Here is a 24346-nt window from a genome sequence, read left to right as displayed (position 1 = left end):
GTTGCTTATATATATGGCGCATAAAAACTGGAGGCTTGTGTTTAGGAGATGGTTAGATGAAAATAAACAAAACGAGCTGAGAAGGCTAAGTGATATGCTGCCACCTTTTGCCCTATCTGATGACAATGATAAACCAAAATGGATATTGGGAGGGAAAGAATCCTTTTCTGTTAAGTCTATGTATTCTTACATGGTTAGCAATTTTTTGTTTTTGAAACGAGCTGGCAGGAGAGCTGCCGCTATATTAATAAAGGGGAATGCCCGAAGGCGAAACAGATTAGAAAAATTTACATGCCACGCACTGCGAGCTTAGCTCACTGGCAAAAAGGTAAACTGAAAAGATGCCCTTATATACACTCAACTGCGCCTTGCGGCGTCCAGAAACCGGTCCAGGTGCACAGCACCTGCCGACACCCACGTGGTTGCCTCGTCCCTTATGCGAGTCACTAAACGGGGGATGGATTGCTCCTGTCGATGGAAAACTCACGCGTTACGCTCTTTCCAAACTTCCCACAAAACTAAGATGATGAGAGATCTGAAGCCTCTTTTGTCAGCGACCTGCGTGCCTGCTAAAGCCGTCCACCAGTCATGCAGAGTGTCATGTGGAGCCCAGCGTTCTAGTTCAATGGCCGGGCACCTCGTCCACACGCTTAGTTGAGCCCATACATTCCTTGTGTAATTGCATGCGGTGAACATGTGGAGCCCCGTCTCCTGAGTTGCTTCGCAGAGAGCACAATTTGGGTTGCACGGCCAACTCCGTCTTTGCAACCGGTCCGCTGTCCAGATTCTATCCTGGATCGCCAGCCAGCTAAAAAACTTACACTTTGGAGGTGCCCACGGTTTCCAGATGATGGCTTCGAAGTTGGTGTTTGTGGACCCGAAAAACTGTGCTCGGTATGCTGAGCTCGTGCTATAATGACCGTCGGCCGTCAATTTCCATCGAATGGTGTCCAGGACCCCTAGTCGAAGTTGCAGCCGGCTCGCCGCATTCCAGATTCTCTGCAGCTCAATGAAGTGTGTGACCGAAAAGCTCTGGTGCTGGAGGTCAATATCTGTGACCCAAGCATTGTTTGTGATGGCTTCGCGCAGCGATCTATTCTTCCGTTTTGAAATGCGGTGAAGGTTGGGTGCCATGTCCCTGGGCCTTTGGCCGTCGATCCAGCCACTATCCCAAAATGAAATTTTGTTGCCATCACCGATTGTTATAGTGGTGGCTGCCGCGAATAACTTACGGTCAGCCTGCGTGCAGGGGATATCACAATCATCCCATAAGGCGTTCTCATGCATCCATTGTTGCCACAGCCACCGCAGACGTAACGCTCTGGAGAATTTACCCAGGTGTAGAATCCCAAGACCACCCCCTTTCTTGTGTCTGGCAGCCCGCGTCCAATTCACCTTACATTTCCCGCCAGTGACATTCTCATTTTCGGCCCAAATAAACTATTTTCTTTTGGTATCGATGGTCTTCATGATTTGCTTTGGTGCTTGTAAAGCTGTGAGTAAATAAACCGGTTGGGCTGTCAGCACCGATTTGACAAGTGTCAAACGCCCAGCTGCAGTCATGTTTCGTGCATTCCAGCTGTTAAGTTTCCTTAATGCCTTGTCGACCAGAGGCTGGAAGTCTACCGTTTTAAGTCGTGATGTAGATAGCGGAAGGCCAAGATATTTGGTTGGGAAAGTTCCGATCTTGGCTGGCATGTTCTGTAGAATATCTGTTAACGCTATCCCTTGACAACGAATAGGTAGAGCTGTTGACTTTTGAAAATTTGCTTTAAGCCCAGTCGCCTCGCCGAACATATTCAGTATGTTCACTAGCGCATCTATCTCCACTTTTCTTGGCGTAATGAATAGAGCCGCATCATCCGCATACAGTGAAATCCGACATGAAGGCCCGCGGCCTCGTAGTTTAGAAAATATACCCATTTCCGTTGCTATGTGTAGTAGCCTTTGTAACGGGTCAATTGCTATGACGAAGAGGAGCGGTGAGAGGGGGTCACCCTGACGTAACCCCCTCCTGTGTTTTAGAGGTGGATTTGGGACCCCATTCAGTAGGACCCTAGAAGAAGATGTGGACAATATCGCCGCTATCCACTCCCTCCAACGTGTCGGGAAACCAAGACGTTGCATTAGTGTAAGCAGAAAATCCCACCGAACGGAGTCAAATGCCTTTGCAATGTCCAGTTTGAGGAAGATGGCCTGCACGCCGTTGCGATGGAGACGTCTCACTGTATTGCGTACCGACATAAAGTTGTCATGGATACTCCTCTTCTTGATAAAGGCGCTCTGGCATGTAGAAACAATGGCGTTCATGTGTGGTTGGAGCCTTAGCGCCAGCGTTTTGGTGATTATTTTAATGAAGGAGTGCATCAAACTAATTGGTCTGAAATCCTGGACGGAGTCAGCCTCCTCTCTTTTTGGTAGTAGTATGATATTTGCCGAGTTAATGAGGGCAAGGCTGTTACATCGCAGTGAGTAAAAGGCGTTGACGGCCGCCATTACATCCTGTTTGATAATATCCCAGCATGATTTGAGGAAGAGTCCCGTGAAGCCATCTGGTCCGGGAGCTTTGTCTGCCGGCAATGCGTCAACAGCCCTCTTAATTTCATCCTCGGAGAATGTTGCATCAAGTGAGGAGAGGTCGTGATTGTTGATCCCGAGGGTGTCCCAATTTAAATCTGCCCTTCGTGGTTGTGGCTGTTGCATGGTTCGTGTAAAGAAGTTTTGTATCTCTACTGCTTTTTCTGCATGGGTACATGCCCAGCCGATGTCCTTCTTTAACTTGTGGATGAAGTTCCTGCGACGCCTAGCATTTACCCGGCGATGGAAAAAACGCGTGTTTGCGTCGCCCAGCTTCATATTTTTTGTTCTATTGGCCTGATTTCTACGTGCTCATTCAATGACCGCTAGGCCCATGGCACGAGATTTTAGTCGGCTGCGTAGCAGACGTTCACCATCGGATAGGGTGCGATGTTCCTGAGCTATATCCAATCTCAAAATGATCTCAAGGGCCATGTACAACTGCATTTTCACGTCAGGTATCAGATTGTTAGACCATTCCCGTAGAGCGACAGCCGTGTGATGAAGCTTATAATATAGGCGGTGAAAAGGCTCGACGTGTGCTGTCGGAGCGGCCCAAGCTCGTGTGACCGTGTCCGTAAAACCTGGCAACTTCGTCCAGTAATTCTCAAATCTGAACGATTTTGGTCGTCTAGGACCACCGTGATTGGAAAGTAGTAGCGGACAATGGTCAGAAAGTGAAGTTGACAGCGCTTGAAGTGCATGGTTACTGAAGGCCTCTTCCCATTGTACATTTGCGAAAACTCTGTCAAGCCGAACCAGAGTGGGATTTCTCCTCTCATTACTCCACGTAAATTTTCTATTGTTAAGGCGGATCTCACGGAGGTCACATGCATCCAAAGCATCTCTAAACATGTTCATATGTCGCCGATTTATTCTAGTATTGTTTTTGTCGCTCGCTTTGTAAATGAGATTGAAGTCGCCAAGGACAAGCCATTGAGAGTTATCTTGCGGTTTTGTAGATTGCAACTCGGCGAGAAATTCAGCTTTCCTGCTAGCACTGGTCGGACCATACACTACCGTCAAGACAAAGGTGTTTAGAGATTCTAACATAGTGACTGTCGCCGTAATGTGGTGTTGCCCTATGAGCACGTTTGAAAGATTGACGAAATTAGCATTCCATAAAAGGAGAAGGCCGCCTCGCGTGCCTGAAATGCCCCCCGCCGGCTTGTAACAATAGTTGTCGAGCCTATGGCCTCCCAAGAAAGCTGCTGTGAATTGATCGATGTCCGCAAGCTTGGTTTCTTGAAGACATGCAATATGGCATAAGGTACCCGTAATCGTTTCGCAGACTATGTCCCTTCGTGCTCTACTGTTTAGTCCCCTCACATTCCAACATAGAATCTCCATATTCATTTGCACCATATTGGAACAACCGTAAGGACGCGCTCGGTTAAGGATATGGCGTACGTGCGTTGGCTCCGTGGTGAGCGCCGGCCAATCAAATTGAGGGGTGAGCGTTGCCTCATCCCCGTTAGCTCGCACAAAAGAGGCCGAAAGGGCCACTGTATCACCTCAGCCGCTAGGGAGTAGGGTGCTGCCCTTGACTGAAGTGGCAGACTCGCATGCGCATGAAGTAGCATAGAAGCTAAATGAATCAACAACAGGTCAGGAGCTGGAGCCCAACCGTGACGCAGCTGTGGCTTTAAGGTTACAAACCGGGCGGAGACATAGTCTGTGGAGTGAGCAAAAGGAGTGCAGCAGCAACACACACTGCCCATACGAATTAAACTTGCAACTGACATAAGGAAATAGACGGCACTAAATGATACGAGGCGGGGCTGTTAAGCAGCCACCTGAGGACCTTCGACTTGCAGAGCCTCGACAGCTTCTTGGATATCCTGTATTGCTTCTCCGGCCACCATTGCCATGGCTGCATCAAGCGCTTCAGCCTGTTCATCTTCCAGGTTAAACGCCGCCGTAAGTGCCGCAATAACTTCTGGTGGGAGAGGGCCCTGGAACATGACGAGGTACTCCTGTAGCGCGGCCTCCACAGGCTGCAGATCGTCGTTCAGAAGACCAAGCTTGCGGCATAAGTTGTGCTGTGCACGTTGCATAACTGGCATCGGACGTCTAGTAGAGAGGCGTGCGCTGCGACGTACTGTTGACATATCGAAGACGCGGCGAGGACGGCGACGCTTTGTTGACTCCGGTTGTGCTAGCGGGGCTGGTTCTTGCCGCGGCGTCGGCGCGCTGTGGAGGGGCGGTTCTGGCCTGGTGAAAAGAACCCCGAAGGAGGATGCAACTTGATGTTCTGGTACAGGGAGGACAGGTTGCTCGTCGATGATGTGGTCGTTGTCATGAGACCCTGGTGACCGCTGAACAGCTTCACCTCCCACCGCCGGTGCCTGAGCAGCACGGCCAGGTTCCACCCCAGACAAGGCGCCGACTGCCTGTCCAGGAGTGCCTTGGCTGGCCACCTCCAGACGCACAGACATCCTGCGGAGTTCCTCATCTACCTCCTGGATGGATGGAATATAGGGGGGAGGCAGTGCAGAAGTAATTCTGTGGAAGACTTTCTGAAGAGGCACGACAGACTGGACGTTATGCACTGGTACCTTTGAATGGTTGTTGATGTTGTCGCTGTAGTTGAACCAGGCTTCTTCCCTGGTGGCGTCGACGATGCTTGACGTCTTGCGGAAGATGTCCATGAGCGGCCGTGGCGTCGCTGCCGGAGAGTGGCGTCGCTGGAGGTTGAACATCTTCTGCGCCGCCTCCACCATGGACCCCACTTGGAGGTCATACAGCAGCTTGAAGTCTGCCTCCTTGCGGGTGTCCGCGGCCAGTGGTGCGTCGCCATCCAGATTCCTCCGCCTGCCACCTTGGTTGCCGTGGCCGGCGTGTCGACGTCGCGGCGAACGGGAGCGCACTCGGCGCTGCCCGCCATGCGCCGCCCCTCTGGAAGGCCTGGGGTCAGCGTGTCCACGCCTTTCGCCGTGCCAGTCGTCGTAGTCCTCGTCGTCGTCGTCCCGCCAACCGTGCCAGTCGTGGAAGTCGGGGTGGTCATCAGGCCGCTCCCGCCGGCCATCACCCCGGCGGTCGTGACCCCTGCACTCGTCGCGTCGTGGAGGAGGGGGGTGCTGGAAGGGGGGGGAAGGCCGGCGTCGGTTCCTGGTCACCGTCGCGGACCCCCCAGTACCAGGGCAGGCGCCACTTCTCCGGCTCTCCCACCGCCACGTCGGGATCGTGCGGGTCGGTGGTGACGGCGGAGTAGTCGTGGATTTCCCACAGATGCACCAGGACTTGATGCTTGATCCCTCGTTGCCAACGTTCAGGAGGAACCTCATTGATCTGCACTGATGAGGACGAGCCATCCATAGAACGTGTGGTGAAGACGAGCCACATTACCTTTGCAATCCTGCTCGGGTCAGACGTCCATGCCCAGAGCTCGATGCCGCGCGTGTCAGACGGATGAAGCAAGTTGGTGTCGATGCATTGGAGCGCGCAGTGCCGGCCGACGAGACGCTCGACGATGTCCGGCAGCCAGGCGTGCCTCGGTACCCCGTCGAGGCAGATGCGGACGCGGTAGAAGAGCGCCGCGCCAAGAGCACCAGTGAGGCTCCGCCATGGCCTGACACAAACTTCATTGCCACAGAAGTTGATGTTACCTTTGGCGTTGACTTCTTCACAGTGTCGGCGGTGCTGGAAGCGCAGCAGAAATGCCTCCGGGCGATGCCTAGTGACCGAGACCTCGCCAGGGTGCAGCCGGAACTCCTCCAGGATGGCGTCTTCAATGTTTCTTGCAGTGGTGCTTGGGGGAACACGCATGGCCCAGGTGACCAGCGCGTTCCCCTCCCAGTCCCGCAGCTCGTGGTCGATCTCGAAGGAGGTGGGGATGTGCAGCGTGTCGTCGCTCGGCCTCAGGGCCGGGTCGCCAACCCGTGCAGCCACCATCTTGAGGGAGGTCGATGGTGGGCGCGGCTCCGGACGGCGTGGGTGGCGTCGTGACGGGGAAGCAGCCTGTGGGCGCGGGACCGGACGGCAGGAACGTTGCTTGTGTCCCGAGCGGAAGCAGCGCAGACACCGGATGGGGTCTCTGCACGCGGAAGCCTTGTGGTCGCGGCCCAGACACCTGAAGCAGCGCCCTTTCGTCTTCTGAAGGAAAGCAGAGTTCGCAGCAGTGGAGGATTGGTGGTTGGCAATGGGGGAGGAGAGCTTTGAATGTCTGGCAGCACGGCCACGGCTGGGGGGGCGCAGGGAGAAAATGCTGGTCGCGCTCCCTCCGCTTGCGCCGGCTGACGCGGGTCCATCCAGGCTCAGAGCCAGAGTGGATGTCGCGTCGGGGGTGCTGGTGCTCGGGGCTCGAGGACGGGGGCCGGCGGAGGGGGAGGCCATTACTCCTCTGGTTGGCTGACCGGCGAGGTGTGATGCCAGAAGGAGATCTCTGGCGGATCCTGTAGGAGAGAGTCCGCAGCTCGGGTCGTGTAGCGGCATGGTGACGCAGGCGGCCATAACTGCTCGGGTTTACGCCCGGAGGACGACGGGGTTGGCGAGGGAAGTAACTGCTCCTTGGCGGGATGATGATGGTGGATCTGAGCTGGCGCGGCGCTGATGGTTGTGGGGCAGGCGGCGAGGTGAAGGTGGTCGCCCCCCGCCGTACCACTTCCGCGTAGGTTGGGGCCGGATCTGGCGTGGGCGGGACGACGAGATCCTCCCAAGATCCGGCCCGGCACGTGCGCGGCGGCGGGGGGGGGGGGGAGGGGTTTCCCTCCAGTAGAGTGGCGAGCGGGGTAGGGGCGGATGGGATCGGCCGTCAGGAGCAGCAGGAGGAAGATCCAGATCTGGATCGGGAGAGCGCGATTGGGAGAGGGGGGGGGGCTGGACGCGAGGGGCAGCGGGGGTGGAGTGGCGCTTGGGGTCTGTCCGAGGACGCGTACTGGCTGGCGGCGGAGGAGCTTGGGCGGCGCCGCCGGGGCTAGCGACGCCGGCGAGGGGTGGCGGAGTGGCGGGGGGCGGGGGCGGGGGCGGGTCATCCTATGGTTCAATAGTCCATAGCCACATGGTTAGCAATGAACCCACTATAACACACAACAAATTATGGGAAGCAAAGATGCCACTGAAAGTTAAATTTTTTTATGTGGTTGGTACAGCATAATGCAATACTTTCAAAAAATAATTTGGTGTGACGAAATTGGCAAGGAGATGAATCCTGTGCTTTCTGCTCAGAAAGAGAGACAGGGGAACATATGTTTTTTGGGTGTGCTATGGCTAAATACATCTGGAGTTTGATTGCTTGGTATTGGGAGCAAATTGCTAATCTGGAGCAGTTTTGGCTCTGGCTAATTCCTTTCTTGAATCTGGTAGGAAGTTTCACATGGTTGGGCTTTGTGCCATTTGTTGGGCCATTTGGAAAGCAAGAAATAGTATTTGTTTTGATAGAAAAATTATTCGATCTCCTACTGAGATCATTTGCTCTGCCTCATCGTTTCTTATGTTCTGGGCAGAATTACAAAAGGATGAAGACAAGGTGAAGCTAAGAAGGGGCAGAAGCACTCAAGGAGACGGCTATACATTTTCACCCTCAGGGGCTCCAACAAGTGACTCAGGGGCAGTACTGCTATACTTCAGTAAACAATGGGTTTTTGACAAAGAAGGTGAGAAGAAGGTGCAAATTTGGTGGAGAGTACAAGTTCTGGAATTTGGAAACGCAAGCTGGTGTTTAGGTGTAGTCTTTGTTAGCCGTTGGTTTCATGTCGGTGCTTGAAAAAAGCTCAACTTTGTTCTATTCTGTGTCATTTTGCGGTGTTAGTTTAAACTGTGAATGTGGGTTGAGAACTAAATTGCAGACTTTGTAATTTTGTTGCATGGATAAGTAATTGCATGGATAAGTAATGAAATTCGAGCATAGCCCATGGTGAAAAAAAATCCTCCGCCATCAGCATGATTTTGCATATCAATACAAAGCACCAGAAAAAGAGAAGCCCTTGTGAGCTCGAAATTAGCGAACCACATGTTCGTTTGATTATCTCAATGAGCGCTTCGTCGTTGTGAGCTCAAATATATGATAGGGCTTCATCTTGCTTGTAGTCCATGCGCCTATATGTTTCTCCCTTAGAGTTGTTTAGGATTGTCGAGATGAGCCCTTACTTATGTGGCTCTGTCCCTCCTTTGTGGGCCAAGTGTCATATCTTGTCTTGCTTATGAATCATCTTATATTTGTGCACCAATTTTTATATATTCCTAACAAAATATGTTGGCGAGACAGTACTCATGGAACTTTGTTAGCATTAAATGAAATAAAATATAGAACATGACGTTTACACTTTTATTGGCTGAGAGTCTGAGACGGCCAATAATGAGGTATTTTAAAATCGTTACAATTATTGTATTTGTAGATAGCTTTCTCAAAAATCAGTTCTATTACCTTTTTTCATTTTTTGTTTTTAACTAAGTTGAGTTTGATAATGAAATTTTATAGAGGGTTATATTATGTCCATTGCCATCTCTATTAAAAAAATGTTTTGTAAACGTTTTTAGTGAAAGTTCAATCTTCACCATTATGCATTTTTACCTATACTTAGCCGAGGAAGATGTCACACAATGGTATGTATTACATTTTCACTAGTTCTAAAAGGTTTACAAATCTTTTATAAATTTTATACTTGAGATAGAGATTGACATGTTTACACCTCAACTGGTTCTCGTTGCTAAACTCACTTAATTGAAACGATTCAAAAGGACAAACTAATGTACATATTACAAGTCACCTATCATGGCGATGTATGGCACTTTTAATCAGTGCCAAGTTCTTTAAGGTAAGAACAAATTAAAAACATTTTTGGGTGGCTACAGCTCCTGGTTTACACAAAGCCCAGCCCGCCCGCCCGGCCGGGTTGACGAGAGAGAGTCTGGTGGTGGACGTACAAGTCTCTCGGCCCATTAGACGAAAAAAAGGCTTTCAGTCATGTCGACCAGTCCAGGCCCATATGCCGGTACTATTTGTCCATAAGCATGCCATGTGGGGCCCTCAACTAGAGGTGTCGCACAACAAGAAAAGTTCCCTTCCAGACGAAGACCTCGCTGTCACCGCCGAATCATGACGGGACATTTAACTATTTGCCATCCTTACGGATGGCACTCCTTCAGTTGTCATTCTTACGGTTGCTCTTACATTTTTACCACCCCTCTATAAATGAAGCAATGCATTTGCCATTTTTGCACACATGGCGCGCCAACTCAGCCTGCCACCGTGGAATTGGGATGCGAAAGGACCAAACTGCCCATGCCTTATCCCTTCTGCCCAGTCATCCCACCGAGCGGGTTCCCCATTCCCGTGCGCAAAGGGGATCCCTCTGTGCGCCGTCGGGAACCTGCGCTGCCGCCAGTCCATTCCCTCCGACGCCACCGCCTAGGGAGCACGCGACGGATCAGGCGCTCCGCTTCCAGGTTCACCCCCACCTTGGCCCCCTCCTTCTCCACCATTTTTTTGCAGCGCAGGGCAGCTGCACGGGCCCCTAGTTCTAGCTCTCTCTCACTCTCTGCACGCACAACGCTGCCATACCAGACTGCTCTCTGTCTCTTTCTCCCTTAAGAAAGAGACTAAAGAAAAGAGAGAGGGGAGAGCTCTGTGTGTGTCTCTCACTCATGGCCTTCTTGCATGACCAATTACCGGAAAGCTACAGGATTTAGCAAAAAAAAGCATTGTGTAGTGCTGCAAGATTTAGCATTCTCTGGTGTTTTTTGATACTGGTATGCATTGGATATAGACAATTTTGATAGGATGCTTGGACTTTTCTAGATATAGATAATTTGATAGGACAGAAAAGAAGAAAAAAAGGTAAGAAGAATTTTCAAGGATCTGATATGGTCATTTTGACTATTATACTCTCTGTTGCTTTCGCAGTATGTGAACAACAATCTGTTGGCTAGAAGAAATTTCCTCTACTATTGTTTGGTACGTGCATACAGAATGTAATTGTTTAATTGGTTTGTGCGTGCGTGTAGTGTGCATTGCAGTGGTGGAGGAGACGGTGTCCTGAAGATGACGCCCAGTGAGTGCCCTCCTTGGTAAGTGAATTATCTTCCTCTCCATTAATGTAGAGTTCTACGGTAGACATAGTATTGGGGTTGGATTTCTCTAACTCCAACATTGTTGTATGTTCATGATTCTATCAGGATTGATCCTGGCAATGCGTTTAAATTAGTTGTTAAATGTGCGGGATATAAGGCAATTCATGACTATGGAATCATAGAAATGACAGAGCAATGGCATGATCTGTGGGTGGATACATGTTCTGGGTACAATTTGGATAACTTTGTGAATGATATGGCAAGCAAGAATATCTGGGATCTAGTCAAGAAATTGTGGTGTGGGTATTAGATTCTGACAGTGCCGCTAAGTGGAAGCTTAGTAAAAATGAGTACTTTGAGAAGATGATTGCATCTAGAAAAAATGAGAAAATGGCAAATATTGTTGTTGAAGTAGTTGATAAGGCTGGATATCAACCACTACACAGTTCAAGTTGGTTCAAAGGCAGTTCTGGTGTCACTAGTCATGCTGATCCAGTATGTCCTTCATCTCATGCTGAAGGTGCAGGTGACACATTTACCTCATGCTGAACTTGTTGATTGGAGTCAATTGACTATTATCCCTGATCTTGATCAAGATGGAGAACCTTATGTGTTAGCTGATGAGGATATTGTATTTGAAGCAATGGGATTTAAAGCAGCTAATGAGAGTGCAACACAAGCAGCTAAGGAAGAAGCTGCTATTCCAGCCATTCCAGAAGACCTTGTAGATGATATGAATGAGACAAGTATTGATGTACTTGACAATGAGGATTCAGAGCCAGTGTTGGATTGGGACAGGGACAACCCAGAAATGGCAGTGGGTACTGTTTATCCTTGCATGGTTGATTTTAGGTTGGCAGTCAAGCAACATGCTATAGTGCAAGAGTTTGAGCTTAGGATAGAGAAATTTGACAAAAGCAAATTTAGGGGATATTGCAAGGCCAATGGATGCCCTTGGGTAATTAGAGCTAGAACACAAGCAGATGGGTGTGTTAGGGTATAATTACTAACCAAATTTTTTAAGATAATTTTATTTATAAGCTAGATATCTATTTTATGTGTGTTTTATGATCATGAACTAAAGTTTGTTGCAATGTGCAAGTGCAAACAAACAACCTGGAACACAAGTGTGCTTCAAGAAGCAGAGTGTGTGGCACAATGGCTAGCCAAGCGTGGGTTGCTGAAAGGGCAATTCCCCTTTTGAAGAGGAAGTCAAATATGGGTGCTAAAGAAGTGAAGGATGCTTTGGAGGAAAAGTACAGAATCCAGATTAACTATCAGACAATGTGGTATGGGAGACAAAGAGCAGCAGAGAAACTTTTTGGTAATTGGGATGATTTATTTGATTGGTTGTATAGGTTCAAGGCAGAGGTGGAATTGAGGGCACCTGGTAGTGTGGTTGAGATTGACAGTGTTGAAATTGGCAAAAAGAGGCACTTCACTAGATTCTTTTGTGCTTCTAAGGGCATCATAGATGGATTTTTATATGGATGCAGACCTTATATTAGCATAGATTCCATTGCCCTAAATCGACAGTGGAATGGTCACATGCCTGCAAACTTAGCTTTAAATGGTCATAATTGGATGTTTCCATTAGCATTTGGGTTCTTCCTATCAGAGACCAAGGATGACTGAATTTGGTTCATGGAGCAACTGAGAAGGGCTATTGGAAAACTTCCAAAGTTAGTTGTATGCACTGATGCTTGCAAGGGGTTAGAAGCTGCAGTCAAGCATGTCTTGCCATGGGTAGAACAGAGAGAATGTTTCAGGCGTCTCATGGAGAACATGAAGAAACACTTTATAGGAGAAGTGTATGCAGCAAACATGTGGACTACAGCTAGGGCTTATGCACCTGGGAAGCATAAGTATTTCATGGACAAAGTAATTGAAGCTAGTCCTGATGTAGAAAAATGGCTTCGAGAGCACCACAATCTCCTATGGGCTAGATCAAAATTTTCAACTGACATCAAGTGTGATTACATCTTAAACAACCTAGCTGAGTCATGGAATGCATGAATCAAAGAATTCAAAGATCTGCCACTTCACTATATGGTAGATGCTATAAGGGAGAAGGGTGTGATCATGATGGCAAAGAGGAGAAGGATCTCTAGAGCTCTTCATGGAGTCATTCTGCCAGTTGTCATCCACCAACTAAATGCTGGCTCAAAGGGATTAGGCCACCTCAAAGTCACCAAGGGCCTTCCTGATCAAGCTGAGGTGACAGAGATCTACAAGGATGAAGAGGTAAGAAGTCATGTTGTGTACCTCAAAGACCACATGTGTACCTGCAGGGAATGGCAAGTGACAGGAAAGTCTTGCCACATGCCTTGGCTGTGATCACAACTGATAGGCAACCAAACTATGATAAATTTATGGATATGGCTTATTCTGTACAGAGGTTCAAGCAAGTATATAATCTTGGATGGTCTAATATCACTGACAGGAACCAATGGCCTGAAGTTGAGAAACAATTTAAGCTATATCCACCTGTGGCACAGAAGAGAGGTGTACGTAGACAAAGAAAAAATAGAATACCATCGTGCCTAGAGAGAACCGGTAAAATTAAAAGGCAAGTGAAGTGTGACAATTGTGATGAAAAGGGGCATAGAAAGGGAAGTTGGAGGTGTGAGCTAACTGGGACAAAGAAGAGGTGTGTTATTTTAAACTTAAGTCATTTTAATTCTCGTTATTCACATACTCAACAGATTGTTTTGCAGGAAAAGAACCAAGAAGACCATTGTCAAGGCTGGAAGGAAAAATGCCAAGGAAGACTTTGCTTCAGAGGTGGTGTTAACAACTCCCAGGAAAAGAGCAACAGCAGCTAGGGAGGCAACAATAGCAGCAACCAAGAAAGCCGAAGCAGAACCTAATGAAGCAGAAGCATCAACATCAATGCAATACACTAAGAGGTGATTTATGTCACACATGTCACGCATGTCACATATGTTGAAATACCACTAAAGACTTTTATTCTTGCACCAGTTAACCTATAAGGTGGATAGTAGGTTACCTATAGCTGATCACTGGTTGTTTCCCTTTCTGTGTCATTTCCATACATGGATTGAACATGATATTCCATCTCTTTTGCTGTTTGTCCAGGAGGCTAGATTTGGAGGCACCACTGGCTTTGGAGATCCACTAGCTTTGAAGGCACCACTGGAGAAGGCAACAAATGTGGCCAAGAAGATGACACCAAGGAAGAAACAGCTGGCCAGCAAGGTGAAAAAGAAGTCACAAGCAAAGAAGTAGAAGTTACATGGCCATGAACTGTTCAAGTCTGGAAACTTTGTTCTAGGACGTGCTGCTGCTGAAAAATGCATTAGAACCATAGTGGTTACTATTTTTCTTATTTCATAACCTTTTATCCTGATATGTCTGTAAGTGAAGGCTTGTTTATGTGTGCTTGATCAGTACTTGTTTATCCAGGATGTGTTCTCTCATGTTCCCAATGATATATTATGTTTGATCAGTATTATTCCCCCCTCATATTGTGCTTGATCAGTATTGTTCCCCCCCTCATATTGTGGCACTCTGTCAAATGAAAGATAACACGGCTCAGGGGCAGCTGTTGCCTGCTCTCTGTTTTAGAGATGAATTATAAGGTCCCTGACCATTGGCTTACAATAACAAACCTGCTATCATATAGTTTCATGAATTGTCTGTCCTATTTTTCCTTTATTTTTTAAAAAATTGGATGTAAGATGCATTAACTACATCCACGGAGGCAGTGTCAGGCGCCCAGGCGGTACAGGCGTGGTACGCCCAGGCGTGTGCGGTACAGGCACCATGCGTGCGCGGTATAGGCCTGAGTAGCGCCTGAGAAGGGATTAGGATAAGGCATGGGCAGTTTGGTCATTTCGTGTACCAATTCCATGGTGGCAGGCTGAGGTGGCGCGCCATGTGTGCAAAAATGGCAAATGCGTTGCTTCGTTTATAGAGGGGTGGTAAAATTGTAACGACAACCGTAAGAATGGCAACTGAAGGAGTGCCATCCATAAGGATGGCAAATAGTTAAATGTCCTAATCGCGACACCCTCGAGTTCCCGTGGTGGCATTTGAGCATTTCTAGGTCGCAGCATATGGTGAGGTGGTGATCCGTTGGTTATCTCCTAATTAGCAATGTTGAGAGGTTCTCGGAAGGGGTTCGGTCGGCGATCAAGTGAGGAGGATATGCCTGTTCGGATCCACCGTGGAATGTTCCCCATTCGGATTCGCCATTGGAAGTTTGCCCCCCATGGCTCCTCGCTGACCGGAGCTGAGCCGCAAGAAGATGCCAGGCAGGAGGATTTGCAGTTGCAGGGTCTCCCCTCCCTGGCATTCCTCCTTCTATCAGATTCAGACAACGACTGCACTGTGGATGAAATCATATACTCTCACGCAGGTCCATCATTCCTTCAATGCCACCAATGCCTTCTGAAGTATGAGTTAGAGCGTGATTGCTCTGTGTGGGAGATATATTTTCGCTCTTGCATGGCTGATATCCATGGGAACGTTCCAGACGATACAGCTCGTAGGCTTATAACAAAGAGCGTCAGAATTGCTGTAAAACAACCGGACATAGTATAGAAGGAAAGGAGGACTGAAAGTCCCAGTCTTTGTCTAGTTGCTTGTGGGCTTTTACCAAAATTCTAGATTTAGTTTGGAGTGTCTCTCTCTCTCTCTCTCTCTCTCTCTCTCTCTCTATATATATATATATATATATATATATATATATATATATATATATATATATATATCGGAGGAGCACCCATTGTTGCAATACATCGATATGAGGAATAAAGAGAAGCTCCATCTATATTGTGCCTTGTCTACTTGTCTACTTTGTTTTTGTGCTTGCTGTGAGAGACGTGAGAGGAAGAAGATCCAACCGTTGACGACATGTTTTACAACAAGAACAATGTTTATGCTGCCAAAGTGGCATGAACAGTATGCCAAAAAGAAGCTAAAGATCGCATAACTCATTGGGTTGATTCCCAAGGCTTGAAGTAGTAGTCCCTCTGATATGTGGTAACTACATACTCTCTCCGTCCTAAATTATAGGTCATTTTGACTTTTCTAGGTGCATATACTAAATATAGTGTATGTCTAGATGCATACAAACATCTATGAATCTAGAAAAGTCAAAACGACCTATAATAGGTCGCTAGACCTTGGTGGTTATGACCATCAAGCAAAGTAATGTCGTCCCCATATAATATGTAACCATAGCATGCTTTTGGAGTAGATGGTATGAAATTCAAAGACAAGTTACATTCTGCACAGGTTGATATCACGGTCAATCTTAGGGTGTGTTTAGCAGAGCTCGCGGAGCTGATTTTCTGCTGAATCCAGCAGGAGCTCTGCCAAACAGTTTTTATCTACTGATTCTGTGAAATAAACTAAGAGGCTGGGAGTTGAAAAAGGTAGCTTCTCCTAATTCTGTGAAGTGATTCTCCATCCTAATTTTAAGTGTTTATGCTAGAGAATCAAAGAAAACCACTTTCAACCATAGAATCACTTCTCTTAGAGAATCAGTCCCAGTAGAGAATCTTAGTGTTCGCATGTAAGGAGCTACATTCGTCCACTTTGTGCCTTTGTGGCTCTATGCATGGTTACTCACTACAAGAACCGCAGCTTTTGTGGAGGGTCTCTTTGAGGTGGACGATGGGATTATGATCCATACTATTTTGCTTAATTAGCTACTAGTCGAGTGGGTTATAGTAATAATATGTGCAGTCGGCAGCATTCATCGATGAGAATATTGTACAGTATTGAGATACAATTACACCACACCTTCGTCCAATTGCAGCTTACAGAAGTAAGTCTGCAGTTAAAAGAAGGTTATTCAACCTTACTGGGACAAATCTATCCAATCGCAGCTTGTAAAAGCAAGTTTGCAGCTAGTCAAGGAGTTATTCAACGCCTAATGACAACTTATTGGACACCTCTGTCCAAAGTGGCCTGCAAAGATGAGTCAGCACTTCTTCACGGATTACCTAATCACCTGACAAATTACTCATCAGCCTATTTAGTCTAAGTCGCGGCTTGTAAAAACAAGTTTGCAGAATTTTAGGAATCTTCGAGTGAACATCAAAGCGAGCCCATTGAGGTCGTGGATATAGGCTATGTACATAAGACCCTAAAGGGACCTTTATTAAAAAAGTCTACAGCCCAGGCAACTCGAGTACTTGTGCACCGCAACAAAGGAGCACATAACAAGATTACTCACAACTGACGTCTAATGAGGCTCATCAAAGAAGCCTTGTGCGCAGACACTTACATCTACCATACGAGAAAATATCAGGGAAGATTGTAAGATGCACTAAAATAACAAGTCGAAAGTAGGAGAGATTGTGACAAGACTTAGAAATATTTATATTACAAAGCATTCATATTATGTTTTCAATACAAAACTAATATGTGCTTTAATGCATAACTACTCAAGGACCAGGACCAGATGATTGGCTACTTCTTCTGCACTGGGATCCATCTCTTGCAAGTACTCCTGGAAGAGTTCGTTAGATTAGTCCTCCACTATACCCTTCGCAACAGGAGTCAGATCAGCTTGAGGATAGAAAGACTTGACGAAGCTCAGTAGTTGCTTGGAGACAGACTTCGCCATCTTCTGAATATAGCCGGCGAATTTCCCTGGCATGTCCTTGAGTACTTCAGTTAGCGGACAGGGCTCTACGCCCTCAACTGGAGGCTCCACGATATTTGCTATCGGCTGAGCCGCTTCAAATATCTCCTTCAGAGTGAGTTTGGAAGTTTCCAGCTCAACTTCGCGCTCTTGGATGGTCTTCATGGCATTGACCAGATCAACCTCGCCATCCTTGCGCATCCGCGTCTCCTTCTCCATATCATGCTCCAACTTCTTAACGTGACGCACCAGCTTGTCATGTTGATCTTTCAACCGGTAGAAAGCATTCTTCCAATCGATGATTGACGCTTGAAGCTCTGGTTCCAATTTCTTATATTCTTTGCAACATTAGCACGGGGTCAGCAAGATAGTCGGACAATCAGTAGTCGAAAGACATCAAAGCAGAGGAGACTACCTTCAATTTTCTGATTGAGAGACTTATTGCGAGCAACAAGACGATCCTTTTCATCCTCCAGGTCTTGAATCCGGCTCCGGAAGGCCACCGTTGTGCTATCGTGCTTCATCATCAAGCAGGAAGTGTACAATTTTTCCTTAGCAAGCTCCTTCTCCAGTGCTCCAGCATGGAGTATGGTATCACCATACCCCTCGAGCATCTCTGACTAGCGACGAGAGCGATTGATCAAGTCCTGAAATTCAAAAATCGGTACTCGTGTTAAACACATGGGTGCCGATCATCATGCCAACAAAGCAAGACAAATTCAACTCACCTCCGCATAAGTGCCAAGATGACGGTGCATCTCCATGATAGTAGCTATCATCTTTGGGTTCAGCAGTGAATCATCGATCAGCTGGGTGTCCTCCAGAGTCATCTTCCTATCAGTGCTAGTCCTAGCTTCCGCGCTCGGATGAGGGACCATCTCAAGACTTGTCGACGTCTCCACCTGGGAAGATGCATTGACGGCCATGGCATCAAGAGCTGTCGCCGCCTTGATTTCTATCTCTAGCTTGAGGGCTACATCTGCAGCCACGGCGACAGAGGTAGTCATCGCTTCACTAGTGATCAGTTGCTCAAGGGCCGTAGAAGTAGTCACCACGTCCACAACAGCTGGCACCTCCTCGGGTAATTGATGATCGGAGGTCAAGATCTCAACATTGGTCGCCGCACCCGAAGCAGCCATCGCCTTTTCAGGTACTTATTTCTCGGGGGCTGGTACTACAACGTCAGTCAACGATGATATAATATCTCTCATCAACACTGCTACAAACGATACTGTTGGGGGAAATATTAACGACCTCCTAATGCCCCTTAAGACAACAATCATGAAGGCCTAGGCCCACTTGCGGTAATGACGATTGCTGCCGACCCGACATAGGCAGGGAGCATCCCACTCCGTCTCGCCCGACCTAGGGCCCCGGGGTCTGACACTCCCGACCCCTTGATGGCAGGACTCCGCCTCGCCCGACCCGCGGTCCCAGGGTCGGGAGCGCCCGACCCCTCGCCGCAAGACTCCGCCTCCCTCCGAGCGAGCGAACCCGGAGCATCAGCGGCGCCACCCTCCGAGCATGGTACGCCTCAATAACTCTAGCCCCAGTCAGCCCCTTTTCTTTCACGTGCTCGATGGCCTGAAGCAAACCGGCGATCCGCTTCTTCTCCTTCTCCACCGGGCCGTACGACCACAGGTCCGGCGGCGCTTCGATGACGCGGCCGGTGAACTCCGGCAAGGGGGAGTTAGAGTAGTTCTTCACAAAGAATCACTGCTGATGCCACCCCTTGTGGGACGCCGCGGTCTTCATCGCTATGTATTCCTTGGCGCAGGTATGGCGGCGGTGGATACCGGCACACCCTATCGGCACCGGGGTCGCCCGCTGTTGGCTCCCCTTCTTCTCGGCCTTCTGGTACAGGCTGACCACGAAGAAGTACTTCCAGAGCAAGAAGTTGGGCTCGATGCCCAGGAACCCCTCGCACAGCGCGACGAACGCCGCGATGTGTTGGATCCTGTTGGGATTAAGGTGCTGGAGCTCGAGCCCATGGTAGTGCAGCAGCCCGTGGAAGAAGAGGCTCGACGGGGTCGCGAACCCTCTCTCGTGGAAGTGGGCGAACGACACGACGTAGCTGGCGGGCGGACTCGACACCTCCTCCATCTCGGGGAACTGTCATTCGCCCCTCTCGATCCTCTCACAGAGGAGGCCCTTCCTCATGAGGCCGTCAGTGCGCGAGGTACCAAAGTTTGAGCACGCCCAGGACCCCGTCGTGAAGGGGAGAAAGGTTCGACGGTGGAGAGCAAGGAAAGCTGCTGCGCTGGGCATAGGAAGGCGAACGGTGCGCAAGAAGGCAAAGGACGAGCGAGAAGGTGAAAAGACTTGGGAGCAGTTGCGGGTGGAACTGGCGAGGTGGACTCCCTGTCTTATGGGGAGGCGCGTGGGAAGTGGAACAGGCGGCCCCATCGCAGTAAATGCAGCGCCAGGTACAACCCGTCACGCCCGTCTTTTTTGGAAGTCGTGTGCACGACCTGCTGCAGGAAAACATCCCCGTCTCCCTCGTTTCGCGGGCTGGCACCTTCCGTCACTTTGCCTCCCGGAGAACGCACGCACACAACCTCCTCCACGTCCGGCCCAAGGCCCACCAAAAGGTAAAAAAGGGATACGGGGCTGAAAACGCCCTTACGGCCCATTACGGTCCAGGGGTTCGAAGGTTGGCCCACTACGGGTTCAACAGCCACCCCAGGACACCCCCGAGCGAGGGGTGAGAAGGGACGGGTCCGCTAGCGGCCATCATCTGGGCAAGCGACAGCCTAGGGCGTCCCAACCTCACATTCGAGTCCGGGCCGGCACCAAAGTTCATGGTTTTGCCCCTAAGAAAGGCAATGAGGCCCCGGATCCGATCGAACGGACTCGGGAATTATATGAACTGGCCGGCCGGAATCTATGGTACGCCACCAGCTTGGCCCAAGCCGGACCCCCCCGAACTGGGACCGGGACCCTACTCGAATCGACCCGTCTGCAGCTCAACAAGCACCACGGTTCATCCGGCGAGGATAGTGTGGCACGGCTCACCCCCTCCATCTCAGCGAACGGATGCTTGAGGGGTAACGTTCAAAAGTTGATCTAAGCCTCCCGAGCGGTCTCCTGCAACGCGTGGGGGCTCGGGGGCTAGCTTCGCAACCAATGACCACGCGAATGGTCACGACTTGAGGTCTCCAGACGAAAGGTGCCCTATGGAACAACAAGAAATCCTCCCGTGCCAAGTCGCCCACAGGACACCTCGCCTGATCAATCTTCCCGGCCAAGCCGAGCAAACAACACTCCCTATCCCTGATTAACTGCAGCTTGCATGACGAGCAGAGATCCCTGACGAACGACGATAGTAGCCTCTGGAGGAGCATCCACGCTCCACCACAGGCTCGAGGGCTACTGTTGGGGGGAAATATTAACGACCTCCTAATGCCCCTTAAGACAACAATCATGAAGGCCCAGGCCCACCTACGCTAATGACGATCGCTGCCAACCCGACATAGGCAGGGAGCATCCCACTCCGTCTCGCCCGACCTAGGGTCCCAGGGTCGAACACTCCCGACCCCTTGATGGCAGGACTCCGCCTCGCCCGACCCGCGGTCCCAGGTTGGGAGCGCCCGACCCCTCGTCGCACGACTCTGCCTCGCCCGACCCCGGGCGTAGGGGGTAGGACTCATCCGGGCCCACAAGATAAGTATCCGCCTCGGGCGCAGGTCGGCGGACGAGGGCGCGGATCTCGTGGGCCCCCTACTGATCTCGCCATAAATGCACCGCGGCTCTGGCGCGCAGAAAGGCGCCCGCGCCCCTCGAGGTGACCTGCCACAAGTACCTGAGCAGAACACTGTAGCCACGACCGCGCAGGCTACAATGGCCGCGGCTCCCCCTGATTCGTCGTAAGGCACTCATGGCATGCGCCGCCCGACACAGGAGGGAGCTCCGCCCGTTCTCGTGCCCCGCGTATCCGGCGACAGGGACGCGACGTCCGTGTCCCACGGGACATAAGCAGGACAACAGGGTCAGCTGTCTCCCCCCAACTTGCACAGTTGCCACGACCGAACACCGTCATCATGCTTGGCGGCAGCGGTCGCTAGGAAGATCGTCGACAAGATCAAAGACAGCCGCCCTCTTCCGGTGGACGCGCTGACAGGAGGCGGCGACCCGGGGACTTGGTCCTTCTCCTTGTATTTTACTTTACTTAGCTTATCTCGTTTACTTCTCCTCACACATGGCTCATCTGTAACCCTGAGCTCTCCTTGCGCTATAAAAGGAGAACCGGGGGTCCTGAGACAGGAGGACTCGGAAGCCAACAGAACTCACACACACTCTCCTCTAGAGCATCAGTGCACACCCAAGAGACTTGGGATCGACTCCCTCTCTCGCTCGCCTGTAACCCCTACTACAGACCCTGCGTGGGCAACACGAGCAGCTCCTCATACTGGACGTAGGGCTTTCCTTGCCCGAACCAGTCTAACCCCGTGTCCTCCCACGCCACCATCCGAAGCCTTACGCGCATAAAAGAAATTTACTAGCCGTAGTCTTGATCCGCAAATCTTGACAACGACAGATACGACACCTGGACTACTTGTTGTCGCAGGGTGTTCCTTTGGCTGCAGATTTGCTTGGGTCGCGGCAGCATCCTGGGCTGAAGGGCTATTGCCATCGGTCACGGGCCTCAAGCTAGGCCCTCCAAGGTCCATATCAGAGGATTTTCTGCATAAGACAAAGCTTTAGCGACACAACAAGTCGATTTGAGTTGCAATTTATACTCAAAAAGAGCATAAAAGATTACTTTGATGATCTCATCAGCTTTAGTGTGGGTTCTCCAAATAACTGTAGTGGCTTGACAGCTGGAGATGGTGCTTTCGGCATGGCCTGCACATCCACAATAGGATCTTGGCCAGCTTTGAGCTCCGCCTCTTCTTCTCGAGTTGTATCTGTGCTAGTGAGGTTCATCACCTAAGGATTACCCTGAGTGACATCTTAAGGCTCTGGATCATCTTCAATTTCGATTGGTGACTTGTTTTGAGCAGCCACATCAGCTGCCTTTTCCGCCTCAGTTGCCTCTTCGAGTACCTGCAAATCACCAATGTCATCCTGAGTAGACATGGTGGTGATATTGGAATCACCTATTGGAAGTACATGATCCTCAAGATCTTGTCCTTCCTCATAAGTAATTACCATGGGAGGCACATATTTTGTAATAACGGATCGCTTCTTCTTCGGCGGTGACTTCAAGCTCATCAGCAGTCGAGCGTTTCCTTGTTCCACAGGAAGACCCATACTTAGTAGACGGCTAAGCCTTGACTTCATCTATGGCATCGGAGCTAGTGCCGCTAGAGTACTCAAGTACTTCCTCCTCTTGGTCATCATCACTCTTAGCGCTCTCCGCCGTATGCACATGAGGAGTAGCTTCACAAGTATCTTCCGATCCGGGAGGAAGAGGAGCAGAGAAGTACAAGTTGACATCTTCATGCAAAGAAAGACAAGTTAGCAAACTCAACAACTTCAAATAAGTACTCGGGGGCTATGCCCACAGGTACTTACAAGTTTTGGCGGGTTGGCGGTACTGAATTCTCGCACAATAGTAGGGATATCGCCCACATTTTTGAACTCCTCTTCAGTCTCACCATAATTTCATCTGTGTTGAGCTCATCAGGAGAAAGTCTGGATGGATCATTGACACCAGTATACTCATAACCCTAGTGGCATCGCTGCTGCAAGGGCTGGATTCGTCACTTCATAAAACTGAAGGGTACTCCAATTCCAGTGAGTCCTTCTTGCTTCAGCTTGGCTATTCTATCAATGAGATTGGGTAGTTGGAGGCAATCCCTATGTGTTGGCTCATCAAGCCATCGGTTGTTCCAGGAGGGGCGATGTCTTGTCAGCTCGGGTAGTTTCGGATCATGATTGCCAATGTAGCACCATTTTTCCTTCCACCCAGCATTGGAGTCTATCAACTCATAATCTAGATACAAGCTGCTGAGTTTCTCCCGCATCTGGATACCGGCGCCTTCGACTACTTGAGTGTGGTCCCTCATCGGTTGCGTCTTTACACGGAAAAGTTTTCGGAATAACTGGAAGCGGGGCCTATTCCCAGAAAAGCTTCGCAGAAATGAAAAAATATGGTAGTATGGAGAATTTCGCTGGGATTCAGATGAACCAGCTCCAACATATAATAATCCAAAAGATCCCGAAAAAGTCAGAAGTTGGCAGTGCAAGACCGCGCTCGATGAAGTGAGCGAAAATTACTGTTTCATTGGAGTGTTCCTCCAATAGCCACGAATTGTCGTAGGCGAATCTCCAATTGATGATGTCTTGATTTTGAAGCCGCTTGGCGGCCACAAGCACCTTGATCTCCTTCTCTTTCAAGGATGACCGTTTCTAAGCACAAGCGGGAGTTGGCGGCGTGGTCTGATTGGTTTTTCCGTACTTGGGCACCGGCAACTGAAAATCTTTTTCCTTGCCAAATCCTTTCTTCTTCTTTTCCCCCTCGGCAGCTTGACAGCGGAAGCCTTCCTCCCCATCCTTATTGTTACGAGCTTCATCCTTATTGTTACGAGCTTCTTCTGTCGCTTACGCTCAGGGGCTGAGTGGGGGGTGGGGAGGCTCTAGTGCTCGAAGATTGGGCAGCGGCGACGCTAGGGCTACAGTGTAGAGATTGGAAAGGCGACTGGCAAAGGTAAAATGGAAGGGATAATTTTCTTCGTTATTTATCACCGCGACATAGTAACAACGGCGCAAATAAAGGGATTTCAGGTTTAATGGATCCACATATTTCGAGCACCCGATTGGTAGTTACCTTTATTTTTCGAAAGAGATAAGATTTCCTAGAGATGGTCACGTTGACCAAAGGTTGATCTTTTACCCACCAAACTAGTCAGCTAAAGGCTCGGGGGTTGTGTGCCACGCGTCCATCGATAAAAAGTTTTTTCTCTAGGTTTTAAAGGTAAAGTGATGCATATTATAGATTGATCCTCAGTCTGATTCTTCGATTCAACCTAAGACTCGGGGGTTACTCGATATGGAGTGCAACTTTTGTCGCACTTCCATATAGAAATTCAAGATTAAAGGACATGAGACTGAGTTAAATGAGACTTAAGTACATTCTAGCTGCATGACAGTCTTTGGGTATCTTTGAAGATTTAACCAGACGAAGTACTCGAAGAA

At 49.4% G+C, this 24346-nt stretch overlaps 1 long non-coding RNA gene and 1 other non-coding gene across 2 annotated transcripts; both read left to right on the top strand.

The window, feature by feature from the left end:
- The first annotated feature begins 9804 nt into the window (after positions 1-9804).
- On the top strand, positions 9805-11070 carry LOC140220067 (uncharacterized). Its single transcript, XR_011898931.1, has 3 exons — positions 9805-9963; positions 10522-10584; positions 10693-11070. It is a non-coding gene; the product is annotated as an uncharacterized lncRNA (long non-coding RNA).
- A 520-nt stretch (positions 11071-11590) lies between these two features.
- Positions 11591-14073, top strand: LOC117833468 (uncharacterized). The gene is made up of 3 exons (XR_011898930.1): positions 11591-13237; positions 13305-13496; positions 13687-14073. It is a non-coding gene; the product is annotated as an uncharacterized protein (transcript).
- The last annotated feature ends 10273 nt before the right edge of the window (positions 14074-24346 follow it).

Source organism: Setaria viridis, chromosome 8, assembly GCF_005286985.2.
Source record: "Setaria viridis chromosome 8, Setaria_viridis_v4.0, whole genome shotgun sequence".
Lineage (NCBI taxonomy): Eukaryota > Viridiplantae > Streptophyta > Magnoliopsida > Poales > Poaceae > Setaria > Setaria viridis.
Note: the sequence above shows the minus strand (reverse complement) of the source record. Positions and strands in the feature narration are given on the sequence as shown.